Below are 8,283 nucleotides of genomic sequence, written 5' to 3'. Positions count from 1 at the left end.
AGCAAAAATTAAGTTTGGAAATGACTGAACAATGAGAATCTGAGCAAGGATATTAGTCACTGAGAATCAGGTTTCTTCTTATTCCCTGAGTTTCTCATGAGCTTGTTAATGAAGAGAAAGCACTTCCTGATTCCCAATGTCCCAGGCACAGTCACTGTATTCCTTCTCTTCCAGGTAGACACGGATTACCTGGAAGTACCTCTTCAAGGCTAGTATCGGGCCTTCAGTTCCCCTGGCAGATTCTTCCTCTCTCATTGCCTGGACCAAGCATTTTTCCAGGTCTCCCAGCTGCCCATGAAATTCAGGGAGGAGCTTGTCCAGGAGGATCAGGTTCCAGACAGCAGAGGAGCGCTCTGTGTGGAAGAGGCTGAAGATCTGCTGCAGCATCTCATGGAGCACAGACATGGCCTGGGTCTACTGGAGCTGGCTGCCATCCACCATCTCCAGGGGGAATCTTAAGTCAGTCCGGTCTTTCTGACAGGAAGAAAGGGAGATTTTCACTATTTGGCCAAGAGCCATGAAGGTTTCCTGCTTTCCCGGTCAAAGCTCTGAAGCAGGTCACAGCTAAGGGAACGGATGGGGCTGGAGAAGGTCATCACCAATGCCATCAGTGAGGCCACTGAAAGAACCATTGGTAAGTTACAAGAAGCAGCTCTTGCAGTTGAGATGGGAGATTGTGAGCTTTGCCCTGCTTCTCTGAGGACCTTCTGCCCATTTGCCTCTTGAATACTTGAGCACAAGATTTTGTTTTCTGAATATTCTCAGATAATTCTATTTCTCCTGCGGGAGTTCCCTTCTCTTCAAGGGCCTGTGAGACAACTCCATCCACAGTCTTAAAATTGAGTTAAAATTATCCTTGAAAGATTAGAAGTTTCAAGTCAATGCATGCTTTACATCTTAATCAAAACAACTTTGAACCTTTAGGGCTGTCTGAATCTTTCTTCCTGATATTCAGAACAACTTTTAAGGAAGCTTTACTAGGCTTCCTTTAAAATTTTTTTCCTACCCCTCTAGACTTTCCTCTTGGGGATGTTGATATTCTAGACGAGGTGTGTGAGACACATTCCTTATATGCATGGATCTCACCTTTTTCTCTGCTGTACCCTCAAATACCAGGCATTTGGTAGTCTTCTTACTAAATTCATGATTTCTAGATGAATGGACTCCACGGAGGTCCTTTCACTCATGGCAGCTTTCTCATGACTAAGCTTCTATTGGCTCATAAGGGTCACAGAGCTCATCACAAGAAAAGAAGTTGTTCAGCCTTACCACCTTTGTCTAGATGGGGTATCATTATCTCCACCTGAAGCTGATCATGAAACCACCCAAAGGGGTACTAAGGGTGTGTGTGTGTATGTGTGTGTGTGTGTGTGTGTGTGTGTGTGTGTGTGTGTGTGTGTGTGTGTGTGTGTGTGTATGTGTGTGTACAGAAGCACGTGATGGTTGGAGGGGACAGTTGTATGAGTTGGCATGATGATGTCTTCAGGCTTCTAATTCCATAGTGATATAGTAAAGTCTGCACTTACTGTCTACCTCTCCCAAAGCATCCTCTCGCCTCCTCGGTATTTCCACATGTATTGTATACTCCCCTCTCAGGGTCTGGGAATGTCTAGCTTAGTGATATTGGACATCCACATATCCACCATTCTAAACCTCTGAACCACTTCCTGAGAATCAGGGAATTATCTGCTCAAGGGACTTATCAGCTCACCTTCACCAGAACTCTTTAGGAAATCCGGCTTTTGCTGAGTATTTGGAGAACTGGAGGCAAGATTGCTGTGCACACAAGCTTAAATTATTTAATATCCCAGGTTTTCTCCTTTCTGCTCAAGCATCCCCTAAAAAGCTAGAGTATGTTATGAATGAGGCAGGATGTTCAGTAGTGACTTCTCTTTTCCTGGTGTACCGTTAAGTCTGCTAGCCACTTCTGTTCATAAAGAGAAAAATTCTCCATCACTGCCAGATCCATACACCTTACCTAGTTTAATGACATTCAGTTTCTTAAATTTGATTTAATTTATTCTATATCATTGAAGGAATTACTGAACAAATATTGTGTGCTAGTCATTACCCTGAGCTCAGTCTATACTAAAATGATTGAACATCCGGTCTTGCCCTCAAGAAGAGTGAAGTGTGACCACTACTACTACAACGGCATTCAAGCAGTTCAACTGTGTCTTTCCTGCTCTGTGGCAACTGCATTGTCACAGCCCTGGCCATCGTCCTAGCTCTGTTGAAGGAATGGCTGAGCAAGCTGTTTTGTTCTTAGCTATTTTTACATAATTGGTAATCTGTTGCCTTTTCTTTTGTATTTATCTTTCACTTTATGCAAACTATTCTCATGCTCCTGTAATCTTTTCTTTTTTTTTTTTTTTTTTTTTTTTTTTTTTTTGCAAACAAAGGAAAAGAAAATGTAAAATAAAAGATGAGGTAATGTACTTCCTCTATGATTTTCAGGACATCAGAACTTCCCTCTCTGTTTTAACCTTCCTAGAAAGTAAAAGCAAGCACTTATGAAAACATAATGCACAATGGCAAATGGAAAGTAACCTGGAAAGGGAAAAAAGAGGAAATGACATGTTCTCTATCCAAATGCCAAAATGTCACTTAAGTAACTACACCAGCCAGTGATTAAGAGCTCTGCAGAATGACAGGTTTCAACCCAGCCAGAGGGAGAGAATGAACTTGTAGCTCAGACATTTCTAGTAAGAGGGTAGCTGGCTTTTAAAGGCAGGCTATTGCCTAAAGGGCTAATTTTCATCTTTGCAAGATTAGAGAATTAATTCATTTATTCATATGTTTACTTTTTTCATTTTCCACAGAGATTATCAGATTTGAGGGATTTAGTCACACCAACCCACAATCAAAAGGGATTGGGTTATTGACTGGTGGCCATTGTATTAATGTGGGAGAGGTCAGCTGTCCCAGAAGCCATAGGATGTTAGTCATTTGGACAGGGCACTTCCTCTGTACATATGCTCTTGCTCACATAAGAGATTGTATGAATCTGTTTCTGTTGCTTATTACAAAATGTCTGGAATTGGGTATTTGGTAAAGAAAATTAAATTTATTGCTTACAGTTTCAGAGCCTGGGAAGTCCAAAGTTCAGGGAACACATCTGGTGAGGGTCTTTTTGGTGGTGGCTTTACAGCAATGCAGGGGTCTCAAGTGGCAGAAAAATGGCAGAGCAGAGAGAGACTAACCTCTTACATGCTCTTTTTTAAAAGTCCTCAGTACCACGCCCCTGGCCACCATTATTAATGCATTCACTACGGCATGGTCCTACAACTAATCAGCTCTTCAAGGACCCGCCTTTCAATTGCCATAATAGAAGTTCCTAACCTCAACAATTACAGTGAGGATTTAAGGTTCAATGCGATGGGGGCTGGCAGGGGATGGGGGTGGGGTTGTGCATCCAGTCTACAGCAGAGATGAAATTAGAAATAAAAGTTATTATTAGTGAGCTGAGAATTATAGGAAGGGAAGCAGATCATCTCAGGGAAACTCTCATCCAGTTTGCATAGCTGGGTGGATTAGTTTTCTCCATTGTGGGAATGGCTAGCATTTCAAGTGCTTATTTTGTCCAGGCATTGGAATAGGAACATACCATCATTTGATTTTCATAACAAGCCATCAAAATATTTATGATCATCATTTCAACAGAGGAAGATATTGAAGTTCCCAAGGTCACAGAGCCAGTGCAGGATGGGGCTATGTCATGAACCCAGGTAGCCCAGCCACAGTTTCTTAACGTAGACACTAGACTGAGCTTCTGACTGAGACCTTACTCTGCATTCCTATTTTCCTTAGTTACCAAAAAGCACCATTTGCTCCCTAGAGACACTACACTACATTTGAGTAGAATACAGCAACCTTTTCATTTGCTAACTCTAGTTCTGCCTTTCAAAGGATGTATTTTGTTGAGTTCAGCTGGATCTCTGAAATTCCTTGTTCTCATCTGAGATATTTTCAGGCATTGTCCAGGAGGTTAAAGAATCTATTCTAAATTAATCTTACTATCATTGTTTTAAGGAGAGTAAAATTTTCTGACAATTTCTCAATTTAGATGATATCTTGGAAGTAGATATACAGTGTAAATTTTTTAAAGAAGAAGAGAAAGCATAAATAAAGTAATAAGAAAAATCATAATTTTCTCTTTGGTACATTCTTTTTATTTTCTGCTTATATGGAAGAGTCCCATGTGTTGTCTGAATTATCCCACTTCTCTGAGTTGGTCTAAGTTTTTCTCCCCAGGAACAAGCCAGCACATGTGTAAAATATGTTATAGGATTGGGGCAGATTCTGCAGTGGCACTCTCAATTTGGAGCCCCTACTATGTGAGCCACTGGGTGATACAGCTTTTTGTTTCTTCTGTCAGTCACAATATTGTGCCACATGTGTAAAATATGTTATAGGATTGGGGCAGATTCTGCAGTGGCACTCTCAATTTGGAGTCCCTACTATGTGAGCCACTGGGTGATACAGCTTTTTGTTTCTTCTGTCAGTCACAATATTGTGTTGTGTAGTCAGATAATAATACTATTTTGAGTGTTAGTAGATGATTACAGGTATTTAAGACTATAGTCTCTGGCTCCTGATATCTTTGTTCCTTACCAAATATGAACTTAGGTAAGTTACTTAACTTTACTGAACTTCAGTTTTCATCTGTGCAAAAGGAGGTAACAATACTCTTCTCATAGGGTTCTCAGGATTAAATAATGCATATATTTATATATATATAAATCAGCTCCAGCAAAATCCCGTGAGAAAGTAAGTCCTTAAGAAATGTAGCCATTATTGTTTTGTTTGCATTATGTTATCATTGCAAATAATTGCATTATGAAGACACAACATAAAAATAGTTGCCTTTATCATTCCTCAAAATATTACGTATAGAATTACCATATGATCTAGCAATTTCACTTTTGGGTACATACTTGAAAGTGGTGTAAGCTGGTATTTGAACAGATATTTGTACATCCATGTGAGGGTATTTTTGTTTGTTTATATTTGTTTTTGTTTTTAGAGAAGAGATCTCCCTATGTTGCCCAGGCTGGACAAGCTGGAGTGCAATGTTTATTGATGGGCACAGTCTCACTACTGATCAAGACAGGAGTTTTGACGTGCTTCATTTCTTACCAAGGCTGGTTCATCCCTCCTAAGGCAACTTGTTGGTTCCCTGCTCACTCCCAGGAGGTCACCACAGTGATGCCAAACTTAGTGTGAACACCTGCTTGGTACAGTGCACTACAGCCCAGAATTCCTGGGCTCAAGTGATCTCCAGCATCAGCCTCTGGAGTTGCTGGGACTACAGGTGCATGCTGCCATTATAGCAGCATTGTTATAGCAGCATTATTCACTGCAGCCAAAAGATGGAAGCAACATAAGTGTTCGACACATGAATAGATAAACAAAAAGTGGTATATATTCCACCTAAGAGGGAAGGGAATTCTGACATACACTACAACATGGATGAAACTTGAAGACATTATCTAAGTAGAATTAGCTGGTCACAGAAGGACAAAGACCATATAATTCCACTTATATGAGGTGCCTGGAGTAATCAAAATCATAAAGTCAGGAAGTAGAATGGTGGTTGGCAGGGGCTGGGGGAGGGGAAATGGGTTGTAGTGTTTAGTGGGTACAGAGATTCTGTTGGGGGAGATGAAAAAGTTCTGGACATGAATAGTTGTGATGGTTACACAACAATGTGAATGTACTTAATGCCTCACAACCATACACTTAAAAAGGGTTAAAATGGTACATTTTATGTTATGTGTATTTTACCACAATAAAAGCAGGATAAAATAACATCCTTATGCACTAGACTTTGTAATCTACAACTTGAAATGCACTTGGAACAGGTATGCAATATATGAAGTGCCCTGGGCTTCCTTCACAGTTTTGCCATGTAGGGATACTACTCAGCTTCTGGGCAACCTTTTAGAATATGAAGGATTATAGCATGTGTGATGTAAGTAAAAACCTCCAAAAATCTAAACTCTAAGTGATAATAATGAACTTAGACTGTAATGTACTTTTTCCTTTCTAAGGGCCTGTTGATTTAATTGTATCTTGGAGTCTTATTAAGAGATTTAGGACATGAAACAATGTGTGCTGAGTTTGACAAAGGGACACAAGATGCTTTGGCTCTATTTTGTTCATTTATTTATTTTTCAATAAATATGCACATTTTTATTTTTTAAGAGCTTTAATGAAGAATAATTGGCAAACAATAAACTGTATGTATTTAAAGTGAACACTGTGATAAGTTTGACATATGTAGATGCTCCTCAAAACATCAACTCAATCATGTCACATGCTCAGTGGACTGACGGGTGCGTGTGCTGTTCAGTTAGTCCTCCATAGTGTACGTGGAAATTGGCCAGCCTCATGGAATATGTTGCATAATAGCTGGATGTGACAATTTAAAAAAATAAATAAAAAATCTCGAGAGAGACGTCCAGCAGGGGAGGTGGAAGCTACACAGAGACCACATGCCCTGTGGTGCCAGTGTGCAACCCAGCAGGTAGGCCTCACTGCTGCCACCTGACTCCATCTGCAGTCCATCCGAGTGCATGCTGACCAGAGAGGCGGCTCCCTGGAGAGGCCCAAGACCAGAGGCAACCACACACACAAGGCACTAGTGGCCAACTGAGCAGTCACTGAGGTAGCCATACAAAATTGGCAACCCCAGCAACAGCCTAGCCAGACAATAGTGTCAAACCAGTGGACTGTGAAACCCCTGCCACAAGGACTAACCATCAAAGGAAAGAAACCAGAAATATGAAAAATCAAAAAAGCACACCACGAAAGGGTAATAACTCTCAAGCTCTAGATCCTATAGAACAAGAAGCTCTTGAAATGTCTGACAAGGAATTTCAAGAGATAATTCTAAGGAAACTGAATGAGATACAAGAAAACTCAGCTAGAGAACATGATGAAATGAGGAAAAGTATACAGAATCTGAAAGAAGAAATGTACAAGGAAATCAATGCCCTGAAAAAGAATGCAGCAGAGCTTGCCAAACTGAAGAATTCATTCAACAAAATGAAAAACACAGCAGAGAGTTTAACTAGCAGGCTTGCAGAAGCAGAAGAGGGAACTTCTTACCTTGAACATGGGCTGTTTGAAATAACACAGGCAGACAAAAAAAAAAAAAAAAGAAAAGAGAAAAGAAAAAAGGTTTAAAAGCATTGAAGAAACTCTGAGATATCGGATAATCTTAAGTGCTCAAATATCTGAGCCATGGGTATTCCAGAAGGGGAGGAAAAAGGATATTGCATTGAAAACGTATTCAACAAAATAGTGGCAGAAAACTTCCCAGTTATTGGAAAAGACATAGATCATCAGATTTGGGAAGCTCAAAGATCCCCAAACGTATTCAACCCAAAAAGACCTTCTCCAAGACATGTTATAGTCAAATTGACAAAACTCAAAGACAAAGAGAGAATCTTAAAAGCTGCAAGAGAGAAGCATCAAGTCACCTATAAGGAAGCCCCAATCAGACTAACATCAGGGTTTTCATCACAATCCCTAAAAGCCAGAAAGGAATGGGATGATATATTCAAAATACTAAAAGACAGAGATTGCCAGCCAAGAATTCTCTACCCCACAAGGCTATCCTTCTGAAATGAAGGGCAAATAGTATGTTTCTCAGACAAACAAAAACTGTGGGAGTTTCATACCACACAACCACCCTTACAAGAAATTCTCAAGGGAGTCCTGTGTTTGGTACCTGAAAAACAGCTACCACTCCATAAAAACCCAAGAAAAATCAAAACCCACTAGAATAATAAAAAAGGCATCCAAAAAGAGTAAACAAACAAACAAAAAAGCTATCTACAACCCAAGGAACCAACAAATACAGAAAACAAACAGTAACTCAGAAAGAAAGGAACAAAAGACACCTAAGACATCCAAACAAAAATCAATGAAATGCTAGGAGTAAATCAACATCTTTCGTTAACAACTCTTAATGTAAAAGGATTAAATTCCCCAGTCCAAATGCACAGACTGGCTAACTGGATTAAAAAGGAGGACCCAACTATATGCTGCCTTCAAGAGATCCACCTCACCCATAAAGACTCACATAGACTAAGAGTGAAAGGATGGAAAAAGATTTACCATATAAACAGAAATGAAAAACGAGCTGGAGTAGCTATTCTAATATCTGATAAAATTGACTTTAAACTAAAAACCATAAAAAGAGATAATGAGGGACACTACATACTGACAAAAGGTTTGATCCTTCAAGAAGACATAGCAATCATAAATATATAT

At 39.8% G+C, this 8,283-nt stretch overlaps 1 pseudogene; it reads right to left on the bottom strand.

Annotated features, from left to right (window-relative positions):
- Positions 1–105: 105 nt before the first annotated feature.
- On the bottom strand, positions 106–632 carry LOC103609849 (annotated as a pseudogene).
- Positions 633–8,283: the final 7,651 nt, after the last annotated feature.

This window comes from Galeopterus variegatus, unplaced genomic scaffold, assembly GCF_000696425.1.
Source record: "Galeopterus variegatus unplaced genomic scaffold, G_variegatus-3.0.2 Scaffold10186, whole genome shotgun sequence".
Classification (NCBI taxonomy): domain Eukaryota; kingdom Metazoa; phylum Chordata; class Mammalia; order Dermoptera; family Cynocephalidae; genus Galeopterus; species Galeopterus variegatus.
The sequence above is the reverse complement of the archived record's forward strand: the minus strand, read 5'-3'. Positions and strand labels throughout refer to the sequence as shown.